At 40.5% G+C, this 14,782-nt stretch overlaps 1 protein-coding gene across 2 annotated transcripts in view; it reads left to right on the top strand.

Moving 5' to 3' along the window:
- The window catches only part of PAPD7 (PAP associated domain containing 7), a 48,436-nt gene that overhangs the window by 20,538 nt on the left and 13,116 nt on the right, over positions 1 to 14,782 (top strand). The gene's annotated exons all lie outside the window — the stretch shown is intronic.

The following is a 14,782-nucleotide window of genomic DNA, read 5'->3' as shown; positions in this document are numbered from 1 at the left end:
TTTTGACTGCTTTCAAAAGTTAGTCGAATATGAAGTTAAAAGTTGTGATGATATTCAATAAAAATGTAATAACTTTTGAAGTACAAGCACTCCCTTTTTAAGTTCTGATTACTTTCTGTAATTGCTTTACATACTGATTTTTTTGTGTTGAATTGTCTTTTCACACCACCTTCAGTAAATATGGCAAATGCTTTAGTTGCACCATCTGGCTAATGGAAAAAGAACAGCATGATGCTCTCCAGTGATAATACTAGCCATCCTCCGGTTTGAAGTATGTCAGTGAGAAAGATTCTGCTGTAATAATCTTGGAGAAAATGCAAATATTTGCTTAATACTGTGTACTCCCAACATAATGGATGGTGAGTGGTTATGAGCTTCTCTTCATCCTTTTTTGCCTGATGTTGAAGATGAAACTTCCTTGCCTGATGCCAGAGAAATTAATGAAAAGTGAAAAGGCAGCTCTCAACAAGAAGAACTTGAAAGCAGTTTGGGCATCCACAAAGTTAAAGGAAATGCTACTTGTTTTGAACAAAATAAAAACCCTTACGTCCACGTCCTTATGACAGTATCTAGTTTAATCTCTGGTCATTTATTGACATTAGGTCCTTAGTAGGCTTAATTTGGAACAGAATGGCAGGTTTCTAACAAATGACTGATGAGTTTGTCCTAGTCACACTTGGGCAAGTGAGGAGGGGCAAATTCTGGTCGAGTAGTCCTGAGTTGCACCTGATTGAGGAAGAGAAACCTATTCTGCCAGAGTCAGGTGATCCATGCCATGATCTGGCATAATACTGTGCCCATCTTCCAGCAGAGGAACATCTGGCATGTTTGACAACTTGGTATTTGTGCCAAAACTTCTGCTGCACTACAAATAGGTATGATGTGGTGAGCTTTGGTATCAAGTGTCAGAACAAGGGAATAAGAACATAGTGCATCTCATCACTTTAGAGTTTATATGTAGTGTTACCTCTGGTCTTGTGGAAGGATTGTTCTTCACAAAAGATTCTGTATTTATTTAAAGTTAAATATCGAAACACTAAAAGCATGGTACAGGTTATAAAAGTGCAGGAGACAAGGATTTCCTAGACTGACAGTTTGCTGCTCTCTTTCCAATAATTAAGGTTTTTATTTAATAGCAAGGTATCCCTAGGATGTCACTGTTAACCTTAAGCACAAGGTCTGCATTAAGATACTGTTTCTGGAGGTGAATTTTGCATGACTGCAGAATATTCTCTGCTGTTTATTAGCTGCAGGCTCCTAGCTGTTAGATTAGAGGGACTAGATAGTGCATTTGCTTTACAATTGATTGCTGAAGTTTCAGTGGTAATAGTGATCAGCTGCATCTGGACCTTTCTGAGATCTGCCTATCAGTATAATAGAAGTCAGCATACTTGCATTGAGGAAGAGGAAATAGGCTTGGAAACTTGTGACATTGCTTGGTCATATTGCCTCTTTCCAGCTATCCACTCTAGCACAGGAGTAGTTGTGTTCTGAAGTCATCACATCACTGTACATCAGTGGTAAGTCTGGGGGCCTTGCATGTATTTGTCAACATGTCCTGGAAGCAATATCAGCAGTACATGCTGAGTGTACAAGCAATGCAGTGTTGCTCATAACGATTCTAGAACTTTTATTAAACCCTATAGTTTCATAGCTGTTTGTAGCACTAGTCAGTGTAGTTAGTTGTAATACAGCATGCTGTATGGTTTCTAAAGATTTTTGTCCCTGAAATTCTGACAGCATTGCAAGTTTTGCCTTACAGTCTGTCAATTTGAGTCAGCAGCTGAATAGACAAGGCTTCTGGTGTCTTGGATTTATGGGCCCTTCAGATACACCTAAGGTTGTAGATTTATTTCAGCAGCAGGAGAACATGTCTCAGAATAGAACAATAACAAGGAGCAGGTTTTTTGGAGATCACATGGGCATAAACCAGAGCTAACATTTACAAGTCAGCCTCTCAATGTCGGTATATACTCAGAGAATTGAAAGTGTAGGGATATAAAAGCTTTTGGATTTATGGGCCCTTCAGATACACCTAAGGTTGTAGATTTATTTCAGCAGCAGGAGAACATGTCTCAGAATAGAACAATAACAAGGAGCAGGTTTTTTGGAGATCACATGGGCATAAACCAGAGCTAACATTTACAAGTCAGCCTCTCAATGTCGGTATATACTCAGAGAATTGAAAGTGTAGGGATATAAAAGCTTATAGTTACTTTTTGCATCCCTGCCACTGCTTTCCTTCTTTTGGTTACCATACTGATGGCAACCTTTTGAAGCTGAGAACTTGTGCACTGCTGAGGAACTGCCTCCTTCAAGGACAGCCTTTGCTCTCTCAGTGTATGTGGATGTGCTTTTCCTCAGCACACCACCTCGAATTCAAGAGGATGATTGCTTCCAACTCTACATATCTAGGACCACTAGATGTACACAAGCCCAAAACTAAGAACTGGATCTAATTAGACCATATCATAACTTGAACTAAAAGTATCCTTTTATGTATTTTCCAAGGCAACACAGCTATTTACAAAATGCCTCATGCCAGCAGTGTCTGGCTGATGAAATTCTAGCTGTGCTGCCTTTTGAAATTGTCCTAGCCAACTGCAAAATCTTAGTCACACAAGGCAGCTTTTGAAAGGACCAGGAAACGTTGGATCAAAAGCCTTGTGCAAGAGAAACCTGTGTTCTGTTATTGCTGTTATTAGTGAGGAAGCTGTTCAGTTTATGTGGCTGTCTTACTGTGCATGTCAGTAGAGCTCTGAGTCACTCACCAGTACTTCTGATGTAGTTCTTTGCAAAATACTGAATAAAATTCTTGCCCTGTTGGCTCAGCTCTACTAATACTAGTGTTCAGGAGCAAACCAGGGAACTCATGGGGAAAAGAATCTTATGGGTACAAGGAATCTGGTCATCAGAATGCATTCAACTGTGCATTTGTCTGGATTCTGTTGCTTCTCAAACTGATCTATGTAGTAAGGCTTCTCTCAATGGAGCTTTCTGCTGTGCTGGGATTGAAAATACCCTATCTTCCCCTGAGAAAAAGGCAGTGTATATTCTTCACCTACTCTTGCAGACAGGTAAGTTGTAAAATACTATGCATTTCCACGTGATCCAAAAAATATTGAAGTGAATAATGGTAAATGCTTTATAAATTCTTTGTCATCAAGGACAGTGCAAAGTCTGTGAGCTTTTACTCTATGGGAGCATGAGTCAAACTGTTTCACAGCAGAAAGCAAGCCTCTAATATGAGGAAATCTCACTTCAGCCTTCATACCAAGTTAAGTGATGATTAGGAGAATCTGAAGCCAGATGAAATGAGCTATGTTTGCTCCCAGCTTGTTCTGGCTGGTTGCAGATGTCAGACAGACAATTGAGGGAGTGACCAAATTCCTCTTGAAAATGCAGGTTTTGGGTTTTGTTTTTATTTTTTGTTTGTTTTTTGTTAGTTTGGGTTTTTTTCTTGTTTGTTTTTTGTTTTTTTTTCTTGGGTGCCTTTTTTTGTTTGTTCTGACCCTGTGCTCTATAAGTGGTGATGTGCCTTTTTTTGTTTGTTCTGACCCTGCGCTCTGAGTGGTGACCTGGATTTCTTGTTGTTTAGGCATTGTGGGAAAATGGTTTTTATTAGCTCAGGAAGTCCTAGGGTAGTGCTGGAGTATGTCTGCTGCCTGATCAACAGTCTCTGCCAAGTGAAAAATAATCCTAGGTATGTTTTTGCAGTGCCTTTTTTTGTTTGTTCTGACCCTGCGCTCTGAGTGGTGACCTGGATTTCTTGTTGTTTAGGCATTGTGGGAAAATGGTTTTTATTAGCTCAGGAAGTCCTAGGGTAGTGCTGGAGTATGTCTGCTGCCTGATCAACAGTCTCTGCCAAGTGAAAAATAATCCTAGGTATGTTTTTGCAGTCTCATTTTGGTCTGATTCCTGATCCTGCTGCTAAGTATGCTCTGCAGTTTTGATCTTATGTTGGATAAGATGTAGCATTTTATATGACCGTGATACCTGCATATCAGTAACAGACGTAATGGCTCATAGGAAAATTTTAAAGCTCTTTTCTGTTGCCTAATGGATATGTAATCTCATATCCAGTCCAGCACAGAATGTCTAAGTTGTCTGTTAGAAGTTTGGATCTAGCAAATTTCATGCAGCTTCAGTGTTTACCCTGATATTGTTCTGTGAGCTTCTATGACAACGTGATTTGGTGAAGAGTTTTGAGTCCTCAAGACCATGCAGTCATGCCAAGATAGTTGATGTTTCAGTGAACAAGGCACCCCTGTAGTATGGCTTTGGTGGCAACAATCCTTGTCTCTTTTTAACTTTTCAGCCTTTGCAGTATCTTCTTTCGTACTGTTCTTGAAATTTTAGCTGTAACCCTTGCAGTTCAGGCTTTATAAAAACCTTTTATCAGAATGTTGGTTCTTGTCTGCCCACTGTTCTGCCCTCATCAGTTGGCAATATGCTGAGCAGTACCTTCAGCATTTTGTGAACGTGTCTTTGCAAGTTCAAGTATTCTATTCAAGTATTATATATTCAGTACCTTGATCAGATGATTCTGAGAGTAATATATAAATGACTGATAAGACTAAGACTCATAGTTCTGCTGAATGCATGCAAGATCCACACTGATTTTGGAACTGTTACTTGCTTTGCAGTAATTGTGGCTTAGTACTTGAACTTGGCATGCTTAATGAGGTTATCACCATCTCACCTTACTTCTTGTTAGCCAAAGACTCTGAATTTCAGCTTATTATCAGCAGCTGTTGCACTGCCATATTCACAGAGAGGTGATAGAGTATATGGTGTAGCTTGTCTGGATAACGTTGCGCTTTATAAATGTGATTAAATTTGCAGTTTTAAGGCATGTGCTTATCCGCAGTAGAGGGACAGACACTTCAGAATATGTAACAGCTCTTCGTGTAGTCTTTTTGTAGTCTTGTTAAATCTGTCTTAATGACTGATTAATTTGTAGAGTTGCAGTTGAAATTGGGTGTAAGGAGAGGGGCCAGAAGGGAGTGGCCTAATAAAATTCTCAGTCTGAGAGCAAGAGCTACACAGATTTTCTCCCTTCCTTCTACATGCCTGAAAATATTCTCATGTCCTAACCAAAGTAACAGTTCAAATGCTTATGGATAGTTGATCATCTTTATGTAGAATAACGTAAATTTTGCCATATGTTTCTCCCCTTCCTGAACAAATAGAGGCAGGGTCTCTAAAAAGCAGGCCTCTTCATGTTCAGTCTTTAAAACAAGATGTAAGTGCTGACGTGCAACCAGCTCGTCTCCATATAAAGCAGTGAGCAACCCTGAGTGCACAGACAGCCACATGTTACTGAGGAAAAGCCATTTCATTGATACTTGATTTGGGGCATTTGCATTTGTCAAGGTACTCTTGCCCAAATTCAAATCTCCTTGAAGCACACACTGGACCTCCCCATTCTCATGTGTTACTTCCTCCTCTGGTGACATTTGAAAATCTTTGCCTTCTGGCCAGTTCATGATCACTTCCAGGGTTCCTGGATGATTGGGGTTTCCTGTCTGAGCTCCTTGTTAATCAGGGCAATCCACTTTACTCCATGTAGCATCAATTGCATGATGTGTAGACAAGACTCTCCCTTCGAAAATTCAACCCAGCAGGGGTAATGGGGCCAGGAGGAGATGTGCTTCAGTACCTGTCACCTCCAAAACAGCTCAAACCCCTTCATAAGCTGCCAGTATCTTTTTCAGTTGGAGTGTAGTTAGCTTCAGATCTTCTATATCCCTGACTCCAGAAACCTAGAGTTAGACCATGATTCTCTCCTGGTGCTTTCTGCCAGGTAGGGCCATTCTCCCCAGCCATAGTGCAGTGCACACTTTTTACATCTTGTCCTGTTCCAACAGGCCCAAGGCCTATGGCAATGAACTATTTCCTGCTTAATCTGTTCAAAGACTTGTCATTGCTCAGGGCCCTGTTTGAAGTCATTCCTCTTCCAGGTCACTTGGTAGAGAGGGCTGATGATCTGACTAGAGTTTGGAATGTACATCCTCCAAAATTCCACAACACCTAAAAAGCTCATGTTTTCCTGTGAGCTGGTAGAGACATTGCTGTTATCTTATAATATCCATTGAGATCTGACAACATCCATCTTGCAATTTTATCCCTAAAAGCAGGATCTCTTGTGCAGGTCCCTTTACCTTACTATCTTTTATGGCAAAACCAGCCTTCAGGAGGATTTGGGTTATTTTCTTCCCTCTCAAAAACTTCCTCCACTGTATTGCCCCACACAATGATGTCATCAATGTATTGCAGGTGTTCTGGAGCCTCACCCTGTTCCAGTGCAGCATGGATCAGTCCATGACAAATGGTAGGGCTGTGTTTCCACCCCTGGGGCAATCGATTCCAGGTATACTGAATACCCCTCCAAGTGAAAGCAAACTCATCTACACCCTGCTGCCAAAGGGATTGAGTAAAACACATTGGCAATATAATTGTGGCATACCATTTGGCTGCCTTTGATTCCAGCTCATATTGGAGTTCTAACATGTCTGGCACAGCAGTGCTCAGAGGTGGCGTGACTTCATTCAAGCCACGATAGGCTACTGTTAGCCTCCATTCTCCATTAGACTTCTGTACTGGCCATATGGGGCTGTTGAAGGGTGAGCAGATCCTGCTGATCACTTCTTGGCTCTCCACTCAATAGATTAATTTATGGATGGGGATTACAGAGTCTCGATTGGTATGATTTTGCCTCCGGTGCGTTGTTGTGGTAGCAGTTGGCACCTGCTCCTCCTCAGCCTTCAGCAACTCCACAACAAAGGGTCACTTGAGAGTCCAGGTAAGGTAGACAGCTGCTTAATTTCCTCTGTCTCCAGGGCTGCTATACCGAAAGCCCAAAGGTACCTTTTTAGGTCCTTGAAATATCCTTTTCTGAGATAGTCTGTGCCAAGAATGCACAGAGCTTCTGATCCAGTCACAATAGAATGCTTCTGCCACTCTTTCTCAGTCAGGCTGATCTCAGCCTCCAATACAGTCATCTCTTTGGCTCCCCCTGTCATGCCAGAAATACAAATGGATTCTGCCCCTACATGGCTTGATGGCATTAGGGTACATTGTGCACCAGTACCTACTAAGGCTTTGTACTCCTGTGGGACTGACGTGCCAGGCCATCGAATCCATACAGTCCAGTAAACCTGCTTGTCTCTCTCCTCCACCTGGCTGGAGGCAGGGCCCCTCTAATCCTGAGCATAAAGTTCCCTGTTAACATTTTGTAGAAATGGGCTATAGAACTTCTCTCCTTACAGTCATATGATCAGACCTTCTATTCTGCCTACTGGAGATAGGAGCAGCAACTTTCCTGTAAAAAAACCAAACCATTTGTGGTTGTTTTCAGGCAGCTCTTTGGCTCCCCCTGTCATGCCAGAAATACAAATGGATTCTGCCCCTACATGGCTTGATGGCATTAGGGTACATTGTGCACCAGTACCTACTAAGGCTTTGTACTCCTGTGGGACTGACGTGCCAGGCCATCGAATCCATACAGTCCAGTAAACCTGCTTGTCTCTCTCCTCCACCTGGCTGGAGGCAGGGCCCCTCTAATCCTGAGCATAAAGTTCCCTGTTAACATTTTGTAGAAATGGGCTATAGAACTTCTCTCCTTACTATGATATGATCAGACCTTCTATTCTGCCTACTGGAGATAGGAGCAGCAACTTTCCTGTAAAAAAACCAAACCATTTGTGGTTGTTTTTCCCCACCATTCCCACACCTTTGCATCTAGGACTGGAGGTAGGTTGTCCATCGCACTTCCTCATACCCTCTCCTTGTTCCTGCAGGAAAAACCACAGGGCACCCCATGGTGTGTACCTTCTATATCCTTTCTCTTGAGCCAGAGGACACCTGCTATCAGCTGCTGAGACATGAGCCTATACAGGTGGGGAGTAGAGCAAATCTTCCCATAATTTTTAGAACTCCTCAGTCTGGTTTTCTAACTTCTGTGACAAGTTGTCCAATAATTTCTCCACAGCCACAACAAAGGCAGCAGAAGTACTGTCTTTGTATTCAGACTTGCCAAATCCTGTCACCCACTGTTGGCAGCATATCCTCTTTTTAAGTGAATGTTGCCAATGGGTTGTCATGTGTTGTCAGTGCACTCTGCACTAATTTCCAGTACACGGGTCAGTTACATAAAAACTTCATCTGGATCTTTGGGGCGCTGCACATTGGGTCAAAATATCTCATTTCTCTCACAGTCAATTCCCTCATGTACTGAACACATTTTTGTATTGCAGTTCATTTGCCTAAGTCGCATTTAATATCATCTTTATAGGGATGCCTTTCCCTCACACTTGCTAGGAGTTGCCTCCAGAGGTTAAGGGTTTGTGTCTTTTGTCCTATTGCTCTGTCCTTAACAAGTGGTCCCAGCTGCTTGGCTTCCTTACTGTCTAACTCCACAGTGTTTGCTGTATTATCCCAGCACCAGAGCAGCCTGACAGTAATACGCTAACCTGAAGGACAGGTATAGTCCTTGCGTATTTCCTGCAGCTCACTCAAGGTTAGGGGTTGAGCGGTGATGGTTCTATCTTCTGTCTCCTGGTTCCTGTGATGGCTTTTGTGATGGCCCTGCTTCTTCATCATCTCCTCCCTCTTTGAACTCCGTGACTGTCTTTGCTGAAGCTATTTTACTGGTTGACTTTCTTGTTCTTTTCTTCTTTCGCACAGGGGCAACTGACACTGGTCTAGGTTGGTTTGCTTTTGTAGTGGCAGTGTCTGTTGCTGGAGTTGACAGCCACAATGTCGGTCATGGTATTTGTTTTAAGTAGTAGTCTGACCATAAACCAGATCCGAACCATATGCAATGACATGTTGACTCCCAGTGAAAAAAACAGGTTGGCTTCAAGTGTGTTGTAAGAATATTAAAATTTGTTCAAATTCTTGAACACTGTAATCAGCTTGGAGGAGAAGGAAGGAAAGAGGGAGGGACAAAAGATATGGAAACTACCTCTCCCTTAGGTTGTTCTGAGCAGTTAAAACCAAAGGTATGATTATCAATCATTCCCAGTACTTGGCTCCCAAGGTACAGAGGTGCCTGTAATTCTGAATATATACACCTGACTGGTGTTGCAACCAGTGGCTGTCATCCAGGAATCCTATAAAATATATTGCAGGGACTATGTATAGCAAACATAGTGTTATTGATATAATAGGGAACAAAGGCCACAGCCATGAGAGCAAAGCAGCCCACTTTGTAACCAGTGGCTATTAAACCAATACAATGAATATTTATAACAATTTTATTTTAACACATTCTGGTCAAATCTGTTATTTCACCCCTTTGGGCCGCACATTGGGCACCAAAAAGGACTGTCGTGGTTTGACCCCAGCCAGCAGCCAAGAGCCACGCAGCCACTCACACTCCCTCCTCCCTGTTCCCCCTGCTGTGGTGGACTAGGGAGGAGAAACCAAAGTAAAAAAAATAGGTTGAGATAAGAACAATTTGTAATAATTGAGAACAAAATGAGGTAAAATACTAAGGGATAATAAAAAGGGAAAGAAAAACCAAAACCCAACAAAACAGAACCAGTGATGCACAATACAGTTGCTCACCACTTGAGGACCAATGCTACCCCCTGATCCTGATCCTGGATTGGCCTGCCCACAGGGGTATTCCACCCCTTGCTGCCTCGGTTTATATACTGGCCATGACATTCTGTGGTATGGAATATCTCTGTGGCTAGTTCAGGTCACCTGACCCAGCTGTGCTCCCTCCCAGTTTCTTTTACATACTTTATCACTGGCAGAGCCTGAGAGGTTAAGAAAGAAAACGTCCTTGACCTAAGGTAAACACAACCTAGCAAAAAGCAAAACACCAGTGTGTTATCAACATTATTCTCATTCTGAATCCGAACACAGCACTGTGCCAGCTACTGAGAAGAAATTAACTCTATTCTAGGCAAAACCAGCACAGAGTTTAAGCCCCAAATCTTTTAAGACTCTTTTTTTTCCCTATTCTTGATGTGCAGATTACTAACAGTTTGTGGACCAGAGGGCAGCCAATTTTTCCAGTGCTGCTTTTGCTTATTTTCCTCTTTCACCATACAGCACCACATTTGGTTTTGGCTTTTTTAACATATATCTCTGATCATTTGCTGTTTTATACTATCTCGTTCTCTCCTACAGTTTTTCTGTATCAGTTCCTTGAGCAGTGTTCTGTCTATATCCTCTTGAAGTAAGAGTAAATTTCTGTAAAGCTGCAGGAGGCACAGTTTTGAATACAAAATTCGGAAGTAATTTTGTTTAATAACAAGTTATTTTAAGCACCAAAGTGTGCAAAGGAAATTTGTAAATCAGCAAGTAAAATGGGGTTTTACTGCTGTGATGTCAGTGAAGTAAGGAGAAAAATATCTGTTTTTCTAAAAGTCAAGCTTAGACTAGTTTCTGATGCCAAAGGCTGGTGGTAATCAGCTGTATCTTAACATTCTCTCCCATGAAAAAAACCCACAGAGGTACCTAAGCTATTTTAGGATGGAAAAAAACCTAAATTCAGTATTTATATTCTAGTTTCATAAATGTTCAGCTTGCATAATGAGTCCTGTAATTTAGTGCATAACTTGAAAATCAAACTTGAACTAGTACTGTATTGTTAACAATGAAGACCAGCTGAAGGCCTTAGAAATGAAAGTATTGGGGTAGCAAAGGAAATTTTAAATGACACTTGTGGGACATTTATTTAAGATGGCTTATCTGAAATACAGTGAGTATTGATAAAATATGCAGTGAGCTCAGTCAGGCCTGACAGGATATAATGAGGTGAGGTTAAAGGGGTACTGTGCTTGTATTTAATCTTGGTAGACACTAATTAGCTTGTGTTTTTAGTTGTCTTTCTGTAAAACAAACACTAATGCTTTTGGAGGATGCATTTTTTTTCAGTTTGCTTGTGTATCATTTTATCTCTTCTTTCACTTTTCCCTTTCTGTAAGCACAATGACCAAGACATTTTCCTTTTGCAATGCAGTTGACCTAAAGACAGAAAAATCAACCAATTTCATCTTAGCTCAAGACACCTGTATTGCTTATAGGCTGGCAAATAGGAGTGATGCCCCTGTACTGATGCAGATTGTTTGCCCTGTGACCTCCCATTAAAGTGGAAATTTTATTCATCTCAATTCTACTTTATTCACATAATCGTTGAAGTTATGGCTCCACCTACCAAGAAGGAAAATGGTGCAGGATGTGGAAGAAATGAGATGAGGGTGGAGGTTGATCATAAAATCAGCTTGAAAGCATGGTGATTTATCAAGCAGAGTGAAGTAAACTGGGGCAAAACCATACAAGTGAGAGCATACATTGAAGTTCTGCTCCTGCAATGTGGCCCCAAACTATGAAATGTCTGAAGCCCTGTGGTGTTGCTTTACATTCAAAGGAGTGTAGTTTTAGACTTTTACTAAGCCAATCTAGCAGTTAGATACTTGGTAGCAATGTTTCTGTTCACTGGCTGCTCCTGCTTTTCTGCACTGGTGTTCACATAATCATCTGGTGAGCTGATTGAGAAAGTGGAACTAGTAAGAATGGGATTTTGTGGTTCACCTCTGTGAACTGATTCATAATAATGTCAGATGCTAATGCAGGTATAATGGAGAAGACCAGAATGGGAAAAGAAGCAAAAGGAGTAAGAATGGCAGCAATTACCTGTTAAATCACTGCAGTTGTGAGAACGGAGAGGGGCACATGAAAATATTTGTATAGTGTAAAGTGTTAACTATAAACACTAATTTTCCAGCAGTTTTCAGTTCTTTGCTTTCAAGGATGGAACACAGTTTTTACTGTAGTGGTCATTGTTCTCTCACAGCTTGTAGTTCCTGAATGTTGTGGGAAAGATAAAAAGGGGTATTAGTGGAAGAAGTTTCAAGAATGGAAACAATAAGAATCTTTTTTTGCCAAGACCTCTGTAGTTCATTCTTGGAAAGAGGGGTGTAAAAACCTAAGTCTGTCACATTAGTGAGAAACTTGCATTTTATTGTTTAAATTTTTATTTCTGAATACTGACGTCTTGGATAGTTAGGCTCTTTTACCACTAGGCCAAAACCTAAACAGATTGGAATTCTGAATTAAATTTAGACCACTCCAGCTTTTAAAAAAGCATACTGCCTTGGAAATTGAAAGCTCTATAATGGTAGCTATTTTTAGTTGAGAAGTTTTAACTGACTGTATCATGAAACAAAGCGGAAGGCTCCACTTTTTCAGCATACATGTAGGATCATGGAGAAGAACCTTATGAGTATAATTGCCACATGAAAGTCTCGGAAACTGATCTGTTTTCTTGTATGAATGTGCTAATAGAGTTTACTTTGTATCTTAAGCCTTGAGTTATTAATGGAATCGAAATAAGCTCTTATGGCCAAACCTAGTTAGTAAGGAGCTTTTGGCAAGTTATATTCTCTTGCTGGTGAGGTCTTGAGTCTTTTTATTATTGGAAGTGTTTTTGGTAGAACAGTAAAGGATTTATATTTTCCTGTATCAGGAAGAAAAGTTTGTCAGTTTGCTTCTGTTAGTCATCTTTCATGCGACTGCAGTGTTTCACTGCTCTGTCTAAGCAGAAGGTCATCAGTAACACTTGAGATTCTAGGACTCTTCCATGCTTTGTTCTTTTCAATATTTAATTAAAGAGTCCTCAGTGAATAGTAGAAATACTCCTTCCAGGTACTAAGTTCTTAGGAAGCTGAAGCTGGTTTAAACATTATGCTTTAAAATTGAAACTTTCCAGTAGGATAAACTTTTATCTGGCAGTCTCTTTGTTTCCAAAAGCATCTCCTTTGAAGATATTTTCCTTGTAGGGTGATAGGCAATCACAGTTGGACAGTTCAAGAGATCAGGAACTTATCTTGGCTCTTAGTGCAGTCATTGTAGCTTTATCTGTAGATTATTTGCTAAAATCAATCGAGGGTTATTACCCCTTTATTTTACATCTGTCTGTTTATGATGTGACCTCTGTAGCCCTTACCCTAGTAATGGTCAGTGCTTTTGTCTTTCAGACAGGTACCTAAAGTGTTGAGAGTATTCCTGCATGTATTTACTTGTAGGTAAATTTCTGTAATGCTTTGTTTGCACATTACACTTAAGAATCTGGTCCAGGAGACTGAGAAAGACTTAATCTCTCAGTGTAGGCAGTGGTTATCGAAAATCAGGTTTGTTCACATTGGGCTCAATTTTCTCATCACTGAGGTTAGCATTTCAGTTTAATTAAGAATGGTAATGCTGCTCTTCACAAAAGGATTTTAATGCTATTGATAAGTCAGGATACCAACTACATACAGTAATCCTATTAGCAATCCAGGATTGCCTCAGAAGAGAGATACAATCTGCTTGTATGAGATGTGTATCAGTAAATAACCTTGAGGCAGAACAAAATACCTACTATAAAATTAAAATAAAGCAACACAAGCTTCCTTGTGGTGAAATTTATCTAGTCTCAGCTAAATGATAGGACTCCCTTTTCTCTTCCATCTGTTGTTCCTTCCCTACTGGAGTTAACTTTTTGTTGCATAAAAGCCCCTTAGAAATCTCATCAACGAGAAGCATCCTATCTGGGTTAGGCATGTGGACCTTTGAGGGTCTAATTGTATCTAAGCAGAAGAGAAGGGGGAGATTGTTTGAGTGGAGACACTAAAATTGTTCCTTGGTCAGGTTTGTGAAGGTTGCATTGAAGAAAATAACACATTGGTTTAGGTAGGCAGTAAGATCCTTTTCCCATCCCATCTGCTAGCTCATGGTTACTCGTGAGCATGCTTAGAACTTGTCTGTTCAAACACGACTACCTTCTCTTTATTTTTTCCTCTTTTTATAAACTTTATAATAATTCCATGCCCAGTAGTGTCCAAAGAAACTTCATCTTTGTGAAGAACTTAGCCTATACCTGTGCCTGATACTATAGGACTGGACAAAGGAGAGAAATGCCATCTAATCCAGGCAGTTGTCTTTGCATGTGCATACAACTTAAGCTTAATTTTTGGTCAGTGCTACAGCATGTAGTTTCTCACTGTGATGAACATATTTATTAAACAGTAAACATCTGATCTCATAAGATTTAAGTTTCTACACAGATTTTTGTTACAAGTATGATCTGTGGTAGTGAATTCACGATGCAGTTACCTGAAACTGCTTCACAAAGTCATACTGTAACTTTTACCACTAGTTGAACTAGTAGGAGAGTGGCTCCTTTCTTTCTAGGACTTACTATATATTAAGCCCAGCTTTATATGGACCAATAAAGGAGTGATTGTTTGACCAGCTGAGTGTCATTGAGGACTGTTTATACTGTGAGTGTGCTCTTCAGCTGAGATGCGAGGTTTGCTTTGTAGTAGCTCATTGCAAAGGTTGCTCAGTATTCACAACCATTGGTCTCTCTTAAATGACCTTCTCTTTTTTTCCCTGAGAAAAGCTTTAAAATATTTTCTTGTTTCTGTTCTTGAACAGCCTATTCTCTAACTGAAGAATCTAATTTAGAAAATAAGGCCATGTGAGGGCAAAGTAGTAGTGCTGGAGAACTATTTAAAGTCTGCTTGGTGTAAGTGGAGAGTCTTTGCTTCCAGGCAATTAATCTTTAGCGAAAGAGCAATAAAGTATTTCGGTAATTACTCTAACAGTAAAGATCTGTGGTGACCTGAGCCAATAATATCTTTTAATATGGTAACTCCTAAACTACTAATTGGCCAAGCCCCAGCTCTTGCTATACTTTGAGCCAGATGGCTGGGTGCTAGTGGTTTGGGATAAAGAATAGATTTTCCATTGTTTTTAAGTTCAGAATGCTTTGAAGTTA

This window comes from Acanthisitta chloris, unplaced genomic scaffold, assembly GCF_000695815.1.
Source record: "Acanthisitta chloris isolate BGI_N310 unplaced genomic scaffold, ASM69581v1 scaffold10116, whole genome shotgun sequence".
Lineage (NCBI taxonomy): Eukaryota > Metazoa > Chordata > Aves > Passeriformes > Acanthisittidae > Acanthisitta > Acanthisitta chloris.
The sequence above is the reverse complement of the archived record's forward strand: the minus strand, read 5'-3'. Positions and strand labels throughout refer to the sequence as shown.